This window comes from Bidens hawaiensis, unplaced genomic scaffold, assembly GCF_021521415.1.
Source record: "Bidens hawaiensis isolate Kalapana, Puna unplaced genomic scaffold, B.hawaiensis_p1.1 tig00015203_1, whole genome shotgun sequence".
Taxonomy (NCBI): Eukaryota; Viridiplantae; Streptophyta; class Magnoliopsida; order Asterales; family Asteraceae; genus Bidens; species Bidens hawaiensis.
Genome location: NW_027492351.1, coordinates 324,896 through 346,126, shown reverse-complemented (window position 1 = coordinate 346,126; position 21,231 = coordinate 324,896).

The window sequence follows — 21,231 nt, the reverse complement described above, 5'->3', positions numbered from 1 at the left end:
GTTCCGACTACGAGAGTTCACAAAAATCACCCATTGGAGAACGTGATAGGTGATCTATCCGACGGTGTACAAACAAGACAAAGCTTGAATGAGTACACCTGTGTTTACACAAGCATTAAAGATACGGGCATAATTAACGAATGCTTGTACACCTGCTTCATCAGCCAGATTGAACCAAAGAACTATCAAATGGCTCTCAAGGACAGCTCGTGGGTCGAAGCCATGCAAGAAGAGTTAGCCCAGTTCAAGAAAATGGAGGTACGGAATTTGGTTGCAAAACCGAAGAATGTGCATCGATTGGCACCAAATGGGTTTTCAAATGCAAGAGAGATGAGAAAGGGATTATTATCAGGAACAAGGCGAGGCTGGTGGTAAAAGGTTTTAATCAGCAAGAGGGGATCGATTACAATGTGGTGTTTGCTCCTGTGGCAAGATTGGAAGCCATTCGATTGTTTTTGGCATTTGCTGCACACAAGGAGATGAAGGTATTTCAGTTAGACGTGAAGAGTGCGTTCCTTAACGGTAAAGTCGATGAGGTTGTGTACGTTGAGCAACCTCCGGGTTTTCCTGACCCAGACTTTCCTGATCACGTGTACAAGCTAAGTAAAGCACTGTATGGGCTACATCAGGCACCTTGTGCCTGGTACTCAACCCTATCCGACTACTTTCTTGAGAATGAGTTTGAAAGGGGAAAGATTGATAGCACATTGTTCTTTAAGAGAAAAGGAAGCGATTTTCTTCTGGTGCAAGTCTATGTGGAAGACATCATCTTTGCTGCATCAAAAGTCGCCATGTGTCAGGAGTTTGAGGCCGTCATGAAAAAGAGATTTGAAATGAGTGCTATGGGTGAACTAACTTTCTTTTTAGGACTGCAGGTTGATCAGAAGAAAGATGGGATGTTCATTCATCAGACTAAGTATGTCCATGATGTTCTCAAACGCTTCAAGATGGAGGACAACACTCCATACGATACTCCAGTCTGCGTCAACCATAAATTGGGTGCTGATTCAGACAACGATGCAGACGTGGACCCAACCCAATATCGGGCAATAATAGGTTCTTTAATGTACTTAACTGCTTCTAGACCTGATATTATGTTTGCAGTTTGTCTTTGTGCACGCTTTCAGGCAAACCCAAAGGAATCTCACTTGAAGGGTGCGAAGAGGATATTGCGCTATCTCAAAGGCAAACCTAAACTGGGGTTGTGGTACACGAAAGGAGGAGACTTGGAGTTGGTCGCCTACACGGATTCTGATTATGGAGGGTGCAATCAGAATCGGAAGTCAACAACAGGTGGATGTCAGTTTCTTGGAGGCAGATTAGTGTCATGGCAATGCAAGAAGCAGACCTCAGTCGCCATTTCAACCTGTGAAGCAGAATATATGGCAGCATCCAACTGCTGCTCCCAGGTTCTTTGGATTCAACAGCAATTGCGCGATTATGGTCTGAATTTCACTCATACTCCTATTTGCATTGATAACACTGCTGCTATCTCAGTAACTAACAATCCCGTAAAGCACAGTAAAACTAAACATATTGACATCCGTCATCATTTTATACGGGATTGTGCTAAGAAGAAACTGATTGTGCTCGAAAAGGTTGATACGTTAGATAATTTCGCTGATTTGTTCACTAAAGCGTTTGACAAAACCCGTTTTCAAAACCTTGTTGAGCTGAATGGGTGATCAATCCCGAGTAACCGTGTTTTTGTCTTTATGTTAAAAAAAATAAATAAAAACGTCGCTATCGCTTAGAATTATGTCGGTTGCCTCAGTTTGAAGGACATATATTCGGATATATTTGGTCCTCATTTCTACTTGTAGAATATGAGGATAGCCATTAACCAGATGACTGAAAATAACCGGGGCGGTTTATGATGTATTTTTATTCTTTCGCTGAAAATTAGTCGTTCATATTTAGTTAGAGGGACACATACTTCTATGTGGTCGGTCCAGCTGATCCATTGGATCTTCAGGATAGCCGTTTACCTGAAAACTTCAATTTGATCGGGGCGATTGAAGTTAAAATTTTTTTTTTTCGGGAAATGAAATTATTTTTCAAGTCTACTACTTCGTAAGAAGTTCCTTTACTATGATTAACAGAAAATTGATCCAACCATGGAAAGTGATAGATATACTGATTCTGTGTGCTTAACTAGTGAAGTTATTAGCCCTAAAAGACTTTAGAACAGTCATTGTATGTCATGGTAGCTTTTTATGGTGCGTAAAGATAGAAGTGATACTAACTAAATCAACTCGATTTTACGTGGAAACTTCTTAAGAGTTGTGCATGTCTCCAAATATATCTTTCCGTATGATAGGCAGAAAAGCGATTACCCAGTCATACACGAGCCCGTGAGTGTTCTGATTCCCGTGAAGATAGCGTGTCAAGAAACTGCAGTGATTCAGATTCGGGACTTGCAGTTGTTTACTACTCTGAAGTTTGTGTAAATACTTAAAAGAAAAAAAAATGTGTGTTATTGAGACATTCTAGAGTTCATAATGTTAATACTTCTCAATCAAGATGTAAGAATGAGAACGGGAAGAAGAGTCTGAAGATCGAAGAGTAATTACTATTTAATCAGACACTACGGGTCGAGGTCAACTCGGGGTGACTTGGGGAAAGCCAAATACGCCTTGAGAATAGATAGGAGGCATCATAATCTCTGAGTTGTTGCCCATTTAAGTTTTGAGCTTAATTGAATCAAACCCGTATCACAGAAACAATGAAAACCATTCTAAGTTATTTACCTGCTTACAACCTGTTTCTTTATGTCATAATACAGCTGAACACGGATCTGTGTGACAGTCACTTAATTAGTATGATTCCTGTTCGGATCTTTACTAAAACATGGTAGTCCCTATCGAGATTGAAATTTGATCCCGTATACTTTATAGTTAAAATATTTTTCTACTTATGTAGTTGTTTGATTTTATACCTGGTTACTTGGTCTTGATCGTATCATTTAACGCTTTAAAGGTTGTTTTAAAACTTAATTGCAAATTGTTCAAATTATAGGGTTTGTTTTTGAAAATTTTAATATCGGCGAAGTTGTGCCTAACTTCGCCTGCAATAGGCGAAGTTGATAACTTCGCCGGTACAACTCTGACCCTATATAAAGGAAATTAAAGGTCAAACTGTTCATTATTTCAAAAACAAGCGAACTTTTCTTTCGTTAACCCAGCGAACTTATTTCCTAAACCCTAAGCGAACTTATCGTATCGATCTCATCTGTGTTAATCTTTCTCGATTTCAACTCCGATTAAAGGTGTGTAGGGTTAGTGTGTCGAATATTCACCGTAATTGATGTTATTCAGAGGTCGTATCGACTCGTTTCGTGACCTCGAACTTTCGAAACCTTAACATCCGTTTTTAAACTTATTTTTCCGTGGTCATACTCAACTTAATCGTCTAGATCGTCTTAAAAACGTGTTTTACGAGATCCGCGATCTCCAAATTGACCAAATCAATCCGTTCGAAAACCTAACCTGTTGCCGATTCATATTCGGCGAAGTTACAGTTTAGGCGAAGTTATCCGTAACTTCGCCTTATAATTAACTATGTAACTGCACTTGAGGCGATGTTGTGGTTAGGCGAAGTTATCATTAACTTCGCCTGGACCTTTTTACTTAACTGTTATCCGGCGAAGTTCAAGTTAAGGCGAAGTTATTCCCAACTTCGCCCCACCTCTAACTTCGCCTATACAGAATAAATCACAACTTCGCTCATGGTAACAGGCGAACTTGTGATTTGCCTTGATGTTTATCTAACTTAGGGTGTTTGTTGCAGATATGGCTGCTGTAGCTGGAGCAGGCGGCGCAGGCGGTGATGATGGTGGTGACAACCAACGACAGTTCTTCCCGGGTCATAACATGTACATAACATTAGACCCGGAGGCGAGCGGAGTTGATGATTTTCGCGAAATCATCACGTTTCTTCTACGCTCGCGTATATTTCACGCGATTACCACAACGCTGCCGATATCCTTGCCTAACATTGAGGATTTTTGGCAGACCGTGGAGTATGACTGTCGCGTCGAGCCCCCGGTGATGCGAGCAACGGTCAACAATCAGATTGTTCAGTTCTCATCTGAACAGATCCGGGCGGCTTTGCGGTTTGGAGATGAGACGAGGGATGACCCGACAGATTTTGTGGCTCCATTCCGTGATGGAGCGTTTCTGAGAATGGGATACTCTGGTCCCTTGGGGGACACTCAGAGACGGAAGGGGTTCTTACTGGACCAGTGGCGCTTTCTCATGCATGTCATGATCGTGTGCATGTCAGGGAGAAAGGCTGGTACAGATGGCATGGGCGCAACCATGCAGTCGGCGATGACTGCTCTGACTTATAATAAGCGTTACAGCTTTAGTCAGATGGTCTTCTACGAGATCGATCGACAGAGAAGAGCGGTGGCACGTGAGAGATTTATCATGTATCCAAGATTCCTCCAAATGATCTTGAATCATGTTGCTCCAACGCTACCTCAGCGCCGCCCAATCAGATACGTGGAAAGTGTGAGCAAGAGGATCTTAGCCCAATGCAGATCTTCTAGTGCGAGGAGCAAACCTGAGCTCCGTCCTCGACATACTCCACTATTTGGGTACTTGATCAACCCGGAGTATGTGCCAGCTCGTGGGGACGAGTTTCGGGACCCGGCACCACAACAGGCTGGAGCACCTCAAGCTATACCTGCTGCTCCTGTTGTGTCACCGGAGGAGAACGTAGACCTTGATGCTGCATTTGGTGGTCAAGGCTTCTTTGATATGAATCGGGTTGATCCTGAAGAAAATGTACAGGTCTCAGGTGAAAGGGTTAGGAGTGTGAATGTGACTAGGGCAGCTACAACGGTGGCTGACTCTGATTCTGAAGATGAGTTGGCCGAAGCGAGACGGATTTTTCTAACACAAGAACGAACTCATGGGAAAGGAAAGAGAACTGATGATGACAGCGAGTCAGATTATGAGGAAGAAGTACAACAGTTGATCCGGAGATCAAGAAGGGAACGGGCAGGTGCAGGTTCGGGAGTTGGTGAGAGCTCAAGGGTGGTACGTTTCACTCCACCAGTACTGTCCGGTATGACCATGGTTCCTTCTTCATTACCTGTTACAAGGCCAAGCGCTACGGATGTTCCCGTGGTGGCTACCTCATCTGCATTTGGCCTCCCACCCACTACATTCCAACTATCGGCTCCGGAGATTGTATCGTTGCCACCTCCAACTCTTACTCCAACGGAGGTCGTGGCACGATTTATTAAGTCGACGGTTGTGGCCACTGCAGGGTTATCGGTGACGATACCACCTGCGGTAACGTTTACGCCTACTTCTGAGGTCCCGGTTACATTGGAATCCCTCCTCAGTACACTCAAGATATATCACATCTGAGGTTTGATTTCGATTCAACCTTATCAGACTCTGAACGAATAGCAGCACTTGAACGGGTCGTGGCAGAACAATCAAGGGTGAATCTTATCCAGACCCATGCTATTCAACGCCTCGTTGCAGAGAATCAGATACAGTCGTCCCTGCTGGTTGAACATGGCAAAATCATTGATGCTTTGAAGGAGTTCTTGGCATCTCAGGGGGAGACGAGCTGTAAGGGCGATGAGCTGAGGACTAAGAAGAGAAATGATCGAGACGATGATCCCAATGCATCGAAAGGTGCAGGTGGAGAGTTTCCAAGAACTGAACAAGCTCTTGGGACTTCCACAACTCAGGGGGAGTCAACAAGTGCAGCCGGTGGTGATGATGTGGTTGTAGTGGATGTTGAGGAGATGGATGACGAGTATATAGGTGATGATGATATATTACAAGTTGATGAGATAGAGAAGATTGGTGCAGAGATTGTGATTGATAATGATATTGAAGAGGGAGAGATTGTAGAAGAGAATGTGGAGCATGAGATTCCGGAAGTCGATAAGGTAGATATGAGTCAAGAGATTGGAAATGATGAGACTGAATGGGAAGAGCAGCCTAGATGGAAAGAAGGCTATGCTCAGTGGTTTGTAAAAACGAAGGAACCTTGAGAGCAAAGGGTGTTTAGGAAAGTATAAAAGAGAAGAAGTTCGAGCTGTTGAAACCACAAAAGGGAAAACTCATTGAAGACAAAGATAGAGGGATGAGAGCAGATGACAAGCCTTGGATGATTATGAAGTATAAGCCGATCCGGTGTTTAAAAGAGGTGCCGATGAAACAAATGCCCATGGATGTGCTGAAGGATCTGAAGTGGTGGTATGTAGATTGTGAAACAGCTGAAGCAGTAATGGAAGACGAAGATGAACAAGAGCTGCTGAGAGTCTATGATCCGATGCATCTAGTGAACTTGTCTCAAGCTGATCTGCAGGTGCTGAATGAGAAGAAGATATTTTATATTCCTGCTTGGAAAGACGAAGCGAAGAAATATCAAAGAATTGTATCAGTTTGTGTACGTGAAGGAGTTCATGCTTAAAGATGAAGATACAAGATTGTTGAAGATTACAAGACACGTGTTTGAAGATAAAGATTGAAGCTACTGCCAAGGGGGAGTCTGTTGGTACATGATGTCAGTAGTTCAGTATATAGTGTCTGTAATCGAGTCGTTTAGATTTATATTTTGTATTAAGAGAAGTTAGCTAACAAGTTCGCAGATATAGGCGAACTTGTTAGATAAGCAAAGTTAGTGACAACTTCGCCTGAACATGCCAGGCGAAGTTGTCGTGGTAATATAGCCTTAGGTTACGGCTGAGTTAGAAACGAAGTTTTTAGTTTACGTGTTTACGAGTTGTGTAATAAGTGATTGACATCACGTGTTTCCAGTTGCAATATACAACGTGTCTTTGCTTATTGAAACGTGTGTTCGATCGTGTTAAGGTATATCGTCTTCTACGCTCGTAACGTCTTACGTAGGGATTCCGCACCTACGTAGAACGAGATATTCCGTGCAGATCCGGCTGGGAACCTACACTTGCACCCGCATCACTCGCCTGAAAAGACGAGAAAGCCTTCTTCTTCTCCAACTCTGCCAATAGGTGCGAGACACAGAAAAATTCAGAGGCATCGTCATCAGAGCTCCCCTCTTCTTGAGTGGCGAAATCGTCACTCGATGATAGAATGGCGATCACCACATCATAAGTGAGGGCATTAAGTGGAGGAGAGTTTAAGACATACGCACCTGATTCAAAGGTTGCGTCCGAAACTAAGGGTTCGGCTTGCACCTTTGTTGGGAAAAGGAATTGGTCATTGGTCTTTTCAAGAATGGGTTTATCACCCGCATCTCGGATGCTTCTGAGGGTACAACCCCTGTCCTCGAAAAGAGCGTTTATCATGGGACCCCGACCTGAAAAGGAAAAAACAAAAAATCAGACATCAAGTTTCAAGCAAGAGAAAAATCAGAGAAAATAACTTACGTTCTTCCAAGCCAATAAAAACAGGCTCCAAGAACTCCGATGGCCATAGGCGGCTCATGCCCGTCCAGACAAGTGCTTCCTCAGGTAACGGCCGCATCGGTGTTGGTTCCGACATAAGGACACGAAACCAATAGCGTCCCTCGTGTGGGGCTGTAACAACTTCTGGAAGTACTCTAGTGACCAGACGTCGGACCATGGTAACGGGCACCACGTCCTAAGATATCCAAAATAACTTGCTAAGCCAATAGGTGGAACCTTTCTCAACCTCGCAGCCGATACTCCTATCGGAAAACCTTTGGCACGTGAACCAACCGTCACGGTTGGCAAATCGGTAAAACACCGGAAATCGGTCAAGATGAGGAATCATTCCGTGTGTTGTACACACGAATTCGCATGACGGAACGAGGATGCAACTGAGATAAATGGATCCCATATGCACTCAGTATCTTCATGAAAAATTTTGTCATGGGAAAACGAAAATTCCCAAAGACAAAATAATCGGAATACACAGCCATTTTGCCAGGAGGTGGCAGGCTGGCTATAGAACCAGGAGAAGGAGATTCCGGTTCCCACTCCGGTGGGATACCATAAGTCTCAATCAACTTCTGATAGTCGGATTGGTCCCACTTAACTTCAATTTCATCAACCTCAGACTGAATAGTCGTCATTACAGCAAAATCTAGTGAAATGGCAAGCAGGTATACGAAAATCGGCTGGGAAAATCAAAAGTCCAAAGAGAGAAAGCAAGATGATAATTAGAAATCAAATGTGATAAAACTTCGAACGGAATATAACTCCCACTATTTATACCCATCGCAATTAATGCGATGGGATATGAACAGTGGAAATAGAAATTCATTGCCCAATCAACAACCGCCACGTCACGCGGGAAATTCGAAAAAGAGAAAAAGTGACACAGTCGGGTACAGTGACAGCCGTCATAAACATCCCATCATCTGTTTACGCGCCTGTGAGTGGTCAACTTGTCCCTTTTCATGATTATCCATACCAACAGAAGATATTTTCTACCAAACTCCAAAATTCAACCCCCCCCCCCCCAAATTCACCTTAAGTCCAAGATTTCACCAGCATAAAAACTTCACACGGAAGAAACACTGGACTGGGGGGACTTATAGAGGTAGGGTATAAAAAAGGCCCAAATACCCTTAAATAACATTCGCGGGTAAGAGAGGAGCCCCTCATATATCACCCGCGGAACATATGGATCACCCGCACAACATGGTAGAGGAAGAACATCATTGCACCACACGCGGAAGCATCTAGGCACCCTCAGAAGTCATCTGCGGGACAGGACATCTGTCCGCCAGAATGACCAGAAGGCAATGACAACAGGACACCTGTAGATAACTAACTGTCTTCTAGAAGAATAACCATGATTGTTGCTTGAAGAATCCGTGACTCGCTAGCCAATGAGCGAAGGACACCTGGCCAAGTTGTTATAACCGTGCACATGGCCAGGGTGTGATCCGTCCTATCATAAGGTGACGCGTGTCTATTTTATGTTAATTTTACGTGCAAAACTTACTTGGCCTCCTTCGAATCCTCGTAAAACCTCTCGTTGTTGTTGGTGATGATTTCTTGCAATGACATGACGACGCAATAAAACTACAAAAAACTAAGGTTAGTGACCCGACGAAACGAAAATAAAGTAAACGAATTATACAAACTCTACACTTGAGTTTTCACTCAAGAACCCGGATTGATGATTTAATTCGATGGATCGAGGGGAGTTTCCTCCACCTCGGTTGCATCCTCCGGCCCTCCAAGATAATGCTTTAGACGATGACCGTTCACTTTCCATGAAGTTCCATTGTCCGGATTCTCTAATTCCACCGCTCCATATGGGAATACTTCCTTTACCAAATACGGTCCCGTCCACTTGGATCTCAGCTTACCTGCAAATAACTTCAAACGAGAATTATATAACAATACTTTATCACCTTTATTGAAGTCTTTACCTCCCTTTAAACGTCGATCGTGCAACACTTTCATCTTTTCCTTAATATCCAACGATCGAGAATACGCCGCATCACGAAGCTCCTCCAACTCATGAATTTGAAAATACCTCTTTCTAGTGGCCTCAGTAAGATCAACATTTACCGTCTTCAACGCCCAAAACGCTCGATGCTCCAACTCAACGGGGAGATGACATGCTTTACCGTAAACTAACATAAACGGTGTAGTACCCAACGGTGTCTTGTACGCGGTTCTAAATGCCCACAACGCGTCATCCAACTTCTCTGGCCAATCTTTCCGACTTATCCCAACCGTCTTCTCCAAAATTCTCTTCACCCCTCTATTTGCATTCTCGACTTGACCATTTGTTTGAGGATAGTAAGCGGTAGAGGTGCGATGAGTGACTCCATAACGAGCTAATGCTTTCTCCATGATGGAATTACAAAAATGGGTACCACGATCACTAATAATCGCCCGTGGAGTTCCGAACCGAGTAAATAACTTCTTTAAAAACTTCACAACAACTTAAGCATCATTCGTGGCTAATGCTTGGGCTTCAACCCACTTTGAAACGTAATCTATCGCCACTAAAATATACTTGTAACCACCGGAAACGGGAAACGGTCCCATAAAATCGATGCCCCAAACATCAAAAATTTCTAGAGTTTGTATGGGGTTTTGAGGCATCTCGTTTTTCGATGAAATATTTCCGGTGCGTTGACAAGCGACACACGTTTTTACAAATTCCACCGCGTCTTTTACAACCAACGGCCAATAAAAACCACTATCAAATACCTTTTGAGCCGTGGCATGCGCTCCATGATGACTTCCCGTTAACCTTCATGGACATGCTTTAAAATATTTAACCCTTCTTCTTTCGACACACATCTTCTAAGAATTCGGTCACCACCAATATTTAAAAGATAAGGATCATCCCAAACATATCGATTAACATCCCGGAAAAGCTTCTTCTTTTGTTAAGTAGTCATCCCTTTCAACACAAGGCCCGTAGATAAAAAATTGGCAAAATCGGTGAACCATGGAAAACCTTGATTTCCGGCCGTAACAAAATCAATCGACTCGTGCGGGAATCTATCACCAATTTCTTCGTCGCGAATATCTTCTCTCTTCGGATCTTCTTAACCGGAAAGATGATCCGCCTCAACATTCTCCGCCCCCTTCTTGTCTTTAATCTCTATATCAAAATCGGAAAGTAAAAGAATCCACCGTATGAGACGGGGCTTCGCGTCTTTCTTGTGAAAGAAAAAAGCAAAGCTGCATGATCGGTAAACACGGTGGTCTTAGAAAGTACGAGATAGGACCGGAACTTGTCAAATGCAAACACAACGGCTAAAAGTTCCTTTTCGGTGGTGGTGTAGTTTTCTTGGGCATCATTCAACGACTTGCTCACATAATAAATAGGATGAAAATGTTTCTCACGCCTTTGCCCCAAAACCGCTCCAAACGCATAATTGCTCGCATCACACATGAGCTCAAACGGTAAATTCCAATCCGGTGACACAAGCATAGGAGCACTTACAAGTTGATCTTTCAGGAACTTAAAGGCCTTCAAACAATCTTCATCAAAGACAAACGGGACATATTTCTCTAATAACCGGGTCATCGGGCGGGTAATCTTTGAAAAGTCTTTAATAAACCGCCGGTAAAAACCCGCATGACCAAGAAAACTTCTTATAGCCTTAACATTTGTCGGTGGAGGAAGCCTACTAATAGTATCAATCTTCGCCCGATCCACCTCTATACCATCCCTCAAATTTTATGACCCAAGACTATCCCTTCCGTCACCATAAAGTGACACTTTTCCCAATTCAACTTCAACTTCGTCTCAATACACCTCTTCAACATTTTATCAAGTTTAACTAAACAATGATCGAAAGAATTACCGTACACCGAAAAATCATCCATAAAACCTCCATGGACGTCTCTATCATGTCTTGAAAAATTGCCACCATACAACACTGAAAGGTAGCCGGAGCATTACACAACCCAAACGGCATGCGACGATAAGCATATGTACCATACGGACACGTAAAAGTCGTCTTCTCTTGGTCTTCTGGTGCAATTGGAATCTGAAAATAACCTGAAAAACCATCAAGAAAACAATAAAATTGCTGACCTGCGAGACGCTCCAACATTTGATCAATAAACGGTAACGGGAAGTGGTCTTTGCGAGTAGCATCATTCAACCTTCGGTAATCAATACAAACCCTCGAACCGGTAACCATACGCGAAGGGATAAGTTCATTCTTCTCGTTCATGACAACCGTCATCCCCCCTTTCTTTGGAACAATTTGAGTCGGACTTACCCATGGAGAATCTGAAATCGGATAAATCACCCTGGCATCTAACAACTTAAGTACCTCTTTCTTGACAACTTCTTGCATATTGGGATTCAAACGCCTTTGGGGTTGAACCACCGGTTTATACTCATCTTCCATCAAAATCCGGTGGGTACAATAAGCGGGGCTAATACCTTGAATATCTGAAACTCTCCATGCAATAGCCCCTTTATTCATCTTCAACACTTCTATAAACTTTGACTTTTCTTCTCACTCAACTTAGACGAAACAATAACGGGCAAATCTGAACCCTCTTCAAGATACGCATACTCTAAATGTGATGGCAGAACTTTTAATTCCAACGGAGCGGGTTTATCCGTCTCTTTTTCACAAATAATCTCACTACCTCCATCATCTCCCCCGAACAAGAAACATCATCTACCACTTCTTCCTCATCATCCTCCATAATTTCCGTCAACTTGTCATCCAATTCCATCCCAAACAAATCGGTTCCACAAATGTAATCAAGACACTTATCAAAACCCGGAATAAAAGAATTTAGAAAATATACCGAATGGCATGGACCGCTAACATCATCACTATCACCCGGGTGCTTCATGGACTTTGCAATATCATAAGTAACGTTCTCATCACCAACCTGAAGTGTGATCCACCTCTCATACACATCAATAAGAGCTTTAGCCGTTCTCAAAAACGGCCGACCGAGAATAATGGGGACCTTCTCGTCGGCCTCCATGTCAAGCACCACAAAATCAACCGGAAATACAAACTTGTCAACTTTCACTAGTAAATTCTCAATAATACATCGCGGATACTTAACCGATTAATCCGCCAACGACAACAACATACGAGTCGGTGTAAGCTCACCCAACTCCAACTTCTCAAACAACGAATACGGCATAAAATTAATACTTGCACCCAAATCCGCCAATGCTTGACTCACCATATCACTTCCGAACGTACATGGGATTGTAAACACACCCGGATCCGATAACTTTTCCGGGACCCGATTCAACACAAGCACCGAACAATCCTTGCTAAGTGGAATAGATGAAATCTCTCCCAACCGATCTTTTCTCTTGAGTAAATCTTTCAAAAATTTCGCATACTTTGGCATGTGTTGGAGAGCTTCAACAAATGGAAGATTGATCTTTAATTGTCGAAACATATCTAGAAAGTGCCAATATTCCCTCGTATACTTTTGATTCTTGAGACGAGCGGGATAAGGAACATGGGCTATATTAATTTCGGGTGTTGGCCGAAATATGACCGGCTCTTTCTCAACTTGTGGCTCAATAATTGGTGTTTTAACTTGTGACTTACCCGGGGCCTCCATCTCAATTTCCTCATCAACCACTTCCTCTTCTTCAACTCAACCTCGGGACCCAAAACCCTTCCGCTACGTGTAGTAATTGCTTTCAGTTGAGCGGCCGGATTCGTCTGAGTAGAACCCGAAACTGTCCTTGAGGCCTTTCATCGAGACAACGAGCAATATCACCTACGGTTCTTCGAATATCGAGAATAGAATATTGTTGATTCTTAAAGAGAGTATCGTGTTCGGTCAACTTTTTCTGTGTGACTTGATCTCTCTCCAAGATATGCTTCATCATCTCCTCTAGACGTCCCATGCTTCCATTGGGATCCTGCACATTATTTTGAACATTAGTACCATTGATATTATTATTGTTATTATTATTGTACTGACCTTGTCCTTGATTGTAAGAATTTTGATAGCCGGGTGGTGCGCCTGACGGACGCCAGTTGGAGTTATTCTGATTTGGGTTCTTGTAGGTGTTCCAATTCTGATTGTTGTTGAAGTTGTTGTTAGGAAACCTATTCTGACCACCAACATAATCGACTTGCTGATTCATCACCGGGCACTCCAAAGTGCCATGTCCATCTCTACATAACTCACACTTGTCCACCTTCGTCGTAAGTTCCTTCACTTCTCAGGTTAATGATTCCAAAGCAGCGGCCACAGTAGTATCCAGATTAACCTGGTGTACACCTTGAGAAGATGAGGATGTACTGCTAACGGGAGTGGAATACCCGCGTCGTGGCCCTTTGGCGAGATCCGATTGAGCGAAGCTTTCAAACATCTCGTTGCATTCGGCGACAATTTTCCTTGCCATTAAGTTGCCTCCAGCAACAGTGTCAAAACGAACTTGGGTTTCATAAGTCAACCCGTTGTAAAAATTTTCCACGAGAGCCAATGGTGTAAGACCATTCTGTGAGCAACGGGCAAGCAAATTCTGAAAACGCTCCCAAGAATGGCAATATTGTCCATCTGGCTCCATATGAAACGAGTGAATCTGATCACGAAGAATAGCCGCTTTAGCTGGTGGGAAGTATCTTTTGATAAAAGTTGAACGTAGTGCTTCCCAAGTGGTGAACGTGCCAGGCGGCTGAGTTTCGAGCCAAGTAGTTGCTTTACATGTACGTGAAAAAGGGAAAAGATGTAAGAAAATTGCATCTTCAGTAGCACCTTGCAAATTAAAAGTTTTTAAAACACGGTAAGTCGGTTTATATGAGCCGAAGCATCCTTGTCATTGTTCCCAAGAAACTGATTAGTTTGAACGATGTTGTTCATGACGTATGACGGAATTTGCCACGAGTTGGGGTTGTCGATCGCGGGGACAACGATGCATGACTGGTTTCCGGTTAAGCCATCGAAGGCTTGAGCAGAAATTGTCCTATCGTCGGCCATTTGAACTTGACTTCTAAGACTTTCAGGTGGTCAACTGGTTGGGGAAGACTTTGGTGTAGAACTAGTTTCTGACAGTTGCTTCTCTGCTGACGCGCTAGCCTCGGTCTTCAACGGAGAAAATTCCAGGTTTTCCAACGGTGGTCCTTGCAAACGAAAACGTGGCATAAACCTGAAAAACGCAACAGACTAAGTAAGTAGAGTAAAAATAAAAACTAAAGCAAAAATAAACTAAAATTTAATTAGACTTCTACGACTCAAAACGAAAATAAAACAAATAGCACGTATGTAGCAAATAAGTCCAATTAAAGCAAATAACGCAATCGCTAAGAGAGTCCCCAGAAACGGCGCCAAAAACTTGATGTGCTTAAAGTAGTCAAATAATTATTAACTAAAATTATACTAATCTAGACACTAAGTAATACTCTAGACCCTTAAACTTAACTTAACCTACTAATCGGCAAGTGAACCGGTCGACTCTAGTACAGCTAAGTAAGTCCGGAAATCGAACCCACGAGACTCTTTAAATTACGAAATTAGCAAACAAGACTCAACTACAAGACACGACTATTTATAAATAATATTTGAGGGGGAATTTAAAACTAATAATTAAGACTTAATAATATTTAACTAATGATTACTTTAATTAATTAATAATAAACTAAATTAAACCTAACCCGAATTAATATAATAATAATAAGACATAATCATTACCTTAAACTTAATTAATTAATTAAACTTAAACCTTAACCCTAATCATTTTAAACTAATTATCAATTTAGAAAACTTTGATTAATTCAGATTATGAAAATAACTACCTAGGCTAGAATCCCCAAAGTTACGGTTATTAATTAAATGGAAAACTCAAGTTATGGATCTGGGATCATAAAATAGACCCTTGACAGAAAACCCGAACAGGACTCTTGAACTTCAAGAAGACGTCTATGGATTTCTAACAAGTTTTAAGACTCACCAGTTTTATATTAAACTTCCTTACGGTTATTTAATCGCTTATGTCTAAGTATCTTTTATGACGAAAACCTACATTACAGCGCGGAATTCAAAGATAGCCAAGCAGACTTAATTAACTTAATAGACTAAGCTGACAATCAAACCTAGACGGACTCCTTACGAAGAACTAAATCTAGCAATCCCGACAAGAAAAGATCTATTAATAGCCTATCACCTTACAGCTTTTTAGACTAGCAGCTCACTTTTATCTGTTTACTTGATTTTATTGTTTCTGTGATCTTATTCGAATTCCATCACAAACTAGTCAAGAACACACAGTAAATGACCTAACAAAACCCTATCCTATGAAACAATCAACAAGGGTAGTGTGAAACAATAAATTCAAGTAAACAAAACCAAGCAATCAAATGCATCAATTAAATCAAACTCAACCGTTTACTTAGAACATAAAATCCATAACGAAACGAAATCCAAATAAAATCAAACCGAACTAAGGTTCATCACGACCTAGGTAGTTTATGGAATTTAACCTAGCATCTTTCAGTATAAATCAAACAAAACGAATAATAATGAAAACATAGTGAAAATATAAGAAACGGGGAATCGAAAATGATAAAACCCGTAAACTCGAACGTGAACGTGTAGCTCTTCAACGGATGTTCTGTCGCCTTCAAAATCACCAACCAACTCGAAAGTATGCTTCAAGAACTCTTAATTTTGGCCAAGGGTTTCCAGGTTATATCAGGTTTAAGTTAAAGGTGTTTAAATACCCAAAACAAGGCCCGATATTAAGCAAAAACGAAATAAAAACCCATCAAACATCCCTAGGCGCCGCGCGACCGGGTATAGGGGATTCCTCCGCGCGGCGCGGCGTGCTTTTCCATGGGGGCGGTCAGACCGGCCCGGTCTGACCGGTTCTCTGTTCTGACCCTTCCTAACGCGTTCCGGATCTCCGTTTCGGCTCGTTTTAGCTCGTTTTTCGCCCTTTTTAATCACGATCAAATCCCAGAACTTACAACACATAAAAACGTTAGTAGTATACAAATCTTGACTAAAAACGAACAAAAACAATTAAAATATTAAATAAAATAAACAAGGGAAATATATATATTTAGAATTATATTAGTCCCGTGACCGGATCAAACAACAAACTAACTAAGTACTAGTCGTCTTGGATCAACCTCTCAACTAGTTGGCGGAAACAACTAGCTAGGACCGAGATCTCGGATCCTGTGGTGGTATTAGTTTGGCCGAATGTAAGAAGAGGGAGGGAGAAAGAGTTTGGTTAGTAAGATAGATAATATGCAAAAGGGCTACTTGAGTATTATGATACACACACAATATATAGTGTGTGTATTATTATACTCATCTTTCATTAATAAAAGCCCAATGGGCTTCAAGTACAAAAGGCCTTGGGCCCAAACATACATAAGTAAACAAACTAAAAACATAAACGATACTAGATATAAATACGAAAGACTATTACTAGAATGACTCTTACAGACCCATACTATAAATAACATCCTCATTCGTTATAACCATTCATATTCGTTAGAACAATTACACGAATGACATCATACGTTAAGCGCTTCACATTCGTTACCCCTTTAATGAAAGGAAACCACATTCGTTATAATATACCACCCTCATTCGTTAAAACAATTTAACGAATAAGTTCCCATACGTTAAGGATCATATTCGTCTAATCCAGTAATGAGCTCACATTCGTTATATCCGTAACTTAAAACACATTCGTTAAACATAATCACGAATGACCTTAATAAACTAACGAATGACCCCCATCCGTTAAGTTCCCGTAACGAATGGCTACAGTAACAAAACGAATGGGTTGTTGGATCTGCAACTGTTCACCGAAAAAACGTGTATAGCCGGAAAATACAGTTACAACGCCGAAAATACTGTTACATCACCGGATTCTGCAAATCCAAGCTTTCCATGGCAGATTCATCAAAACATCATAATTAATCATGAAATTCACATTGAATACTCGTAATTTCATCAAGATCACGAATCGTCCTCAAATTAAATTAATAACCACTTATTTAATCTGAATCGGATCAAACAGTAACTTCCTTTTTAATGGTGATTCCCTCAGTTCACCATAATTAACCACCATAATCAACAGGAGACTTCAGAATTCATCAATAAACACAAAACTACAATCAATTTCAACATTCATACCTTAATTTGATCCAAATCTAGCCAAATTATGCCAAAACCCGATGAACACGAAGAACTCCATTTCTGACTAGATTTATACATTAAATTGATGCATCTAATGCACTTACGAGGAAAACAGAATGTAAAAAGATGACAAAGTACAAACTTAAATGTATATTGTGTATTTTTTTTACATGTTAAACTCTCAAAATTTAGCTCAAGCTTTTAGATGTTGATAAATGAGAGTACAGCTAGAGAAATAAATACTATACAAGCAATTGTTTTACTTCTAAGATAATATAGATTATAAGATGATGTAACTTTGAAGTCTTCTTAAATAATAGTTTTTTGTAATTTTTTTTAACTAATAAGAACTATTCATTTTGTTAAATATTGAAAATCGCTATTTTCTTCTACAATATACCCCAAAAAGACTCGGTTTTTTTTTCTTGGGCTTTCATTCAATACCTCATATAGATAAAAGTGTTATGCACTTTTCAAACTATTGTTGAATCCATGATCAAACAAGAGATAACGTGACAAGCTGAAAATCTTATTAGGCAAAGGAAAAAAGAATGCTAAAAGGCATTATATAGTTTGAGCATTATTATGCTAATGTTAGGTTTCATTTAGTCTTTCATATTGTTTTAAGGTTTTTGCACTAAAAAAGGTTATTGGACAAGTATGTAAAATGTTGCATGTTGTCACACCCCAACCTACGGCGGAAATGCCGGGGCGCGAACTGATTGTCACAGCTCTCAAGGTTACTATCACGCAACATTATTTAAATGACAATATCTATTAATTAAATTAAATTTTCATATTAATCAAATACAAACGAAAACATAATCCATAATCATACAAAAATACAACTATTAACACAACTGATCTTGATTAATTATTTTCTAACTTAAATTCTTCACTAAGTCTTCACCAACCTGCATTAAATTCCTACGATAACCTGCATATGCGTATAAAATAGAATTTTGTCAACAACACATATTGAGTGAGCAATACACAAGTTTACTTGTACATATAGTATATATAACAAAACACGTAGCTGCAACAAGTTATATGAGAATAACAATTTAACCAAATGAGCAAGTATAACTGGGATGTCGAGAAGCACAAAGGCTAACGACTGGCGTATGATCATACTATTCTGAGATTATGTTGGACCTCTCCGAATGCGGAAGCATACAAAGCAAATAAAGACAACAAGTAAGGTATAAGTTGTTAACACATAAGACAAAGTTGCAGTTTTTGAGTATAAGTATATATATAAGAAATATAATTTACGCATATGTCCTCAAAACGTGAAAAACAAGTAAAATAGGGGAATGTGGTACTCACCTTAGCAATAGGCAAAAGATAAACGAATGCGGTAAGAGCGGTAGTAAACAAGAGTCACGCTCTTCGGAAGTTATCGAAGAGAAATCCTATGTAAAATAGTTGAGGAAATATATATATGGATAGAACAACGAAGCTAACATTAAATAAAGGTTCGGGATTCGACATTGAGTGAAATCTTACAAAAGCTATTTATTATTAATTTATTACTTTGAAATACAACTTTTATTTATTAAGCTTTTAATTATATAAAATACATAAAGATACTTAATTACATATTTATAAATATTTCATAGTTTATATAATGTGATTCATTTTAAATATTTATTTTAAACTAATAATACGTATAAAGTATTCGTATACGTTTTTTGTTAATAATAAATCTTTCTTATATGTTAATATTGAAAAATAATAGATAGCAAATAATAAATAATGATATTTATATAAAATAAGATCTTTCATAAAAATAAGTAAGCTATATTTTTAATATGTGAATTATCAAAGTTATATAATGTATTCTAGACTAAAACTTTATTAAAATATTTATTAAGACCTTATAAAAATTTTTATTGAAACCTTTATAGATCATTATCTAATATATATATATATAGATATATATGTGTGTGTGTGTGTGCGTGTGTGTGTAAATAACTATGTACACATGTGTATGGTTTTAATCAAAGATAGGGAAAAGTGACTCGGTTAATATGCCGGTTTAATAAAAATATTGATTTATTATTATATATAATATCAATAATAAAAGTTTAATGCCTAATATATATTGTTATCATTACTAAATAGATTTAAACAAAAAATAAAACACAAAAACGGGTTCAATGGTGTTCTAACCTGGGTGGCCAGCACAAGAACGCACACACACAAACACGCCAGTCAACTAGGCTGGTGTGGCAGATTGTTAAGATCCAGAAACAACAAATTAAATGTATGAACTAATATAACCAAATAGCTTTAAGAACCCTAATCTTCAATTGATCGAACCAGTTGTCATTCGATCAAGTAAACATAGGGCTATTGATGAGGGAAGGACGAAGAACACAATAGTATACTTAATTACCTGTGAAGATGCTGATTTGATGATCAATTAGTACGATGAACGGCCGCCCAGAACTTGATTAAAAACATACACAAACGACGACGGATAAACAATCAATTTTAGGGGTTTGATTTGCGCTGGTACAAGGATTGATTCTGAAAAGATAATTGATTTATGGTGTTCGATATAAGCGTATACATAAACGAGTTATATACGGTAGTATAATACGATAAATTAGTATAATATTGATTTGGTTTTCCTAATTGAATACGTCGGTGAGGCCGATTTTAGAAGGTATAATATAATCATTGATCCAATTTCCATAAAAACGTCGTTAATTAAGGTCCAAGTCTTCTAGATCGTGATCGGATTAAAGATTCAGGTTTGGATTTGGAGCCGGGTCATGGGTAATTCAGATTAGGAAATGGGTTAGAAAGATATATACAGTTTAAGTCCCTGGTGTTTGGGGATGGGTACAAAAACAGGTTAAAGTTTATATTTCGGGTTAAAAGTGCCAAAACAATAAAGATATAATTATAAATAAAAATTTAATAATAATCAATCAATTTAAACTCGATAAACGAAATAACCCGAACATCGAATCGAGTCGGGTAAAAGTAACAGTTCGAAAACCCGAGTTGTTACACATGTACCCGAACCTATCAAACGTTCGCTCAATGAGGGCCCGTCTGCCACCTCGCATCGTCAAAGAGTGGGCTCCTACAAGCTTCATCTTTGTGGGAGTCTTTTAAGATGAAAGTGGGTGTTTGAGGGCTTTAAGAGGGGATGTTTGGCAGCTCAAGACATTACTTTTCTTTTGTTATATTCTATTCTCTGCATAAGATGTTTTTAGTGGTCTTGACCAAAAGGATCAAGTGTAGAATTTATTTAAAGGTACTTCTTAAATTTAATCCACATGTTCATTAAGAATCCTCAACCTCTTGCAGGCGCCAACAGGAGTCACCACTTTCTTTTTAATATTCACCCATCATACCGGCTACTTGCTTCTCTTCCCGGCTTAAGATCCTTGTTTTGTCACTTATGCATAGGACGCCATCCAAACTATTACCTTGATTAATCTTAGCTTGCTTATCACTAAGCAAACCATCTTTGAATTATGATGCATTATGCTTTTAACCCGTCATACTTGAACCCCTTACATTGAGTGATTCTTGAATTCCTGTCAACCTTTAAACAAACACAACACAGGTGATTTTTGTCTCGATATAGTGCAAGACTTTCAAATAGGTTGTTTGCTTATTTATATCTTATATCTCCATTGTGCACAATA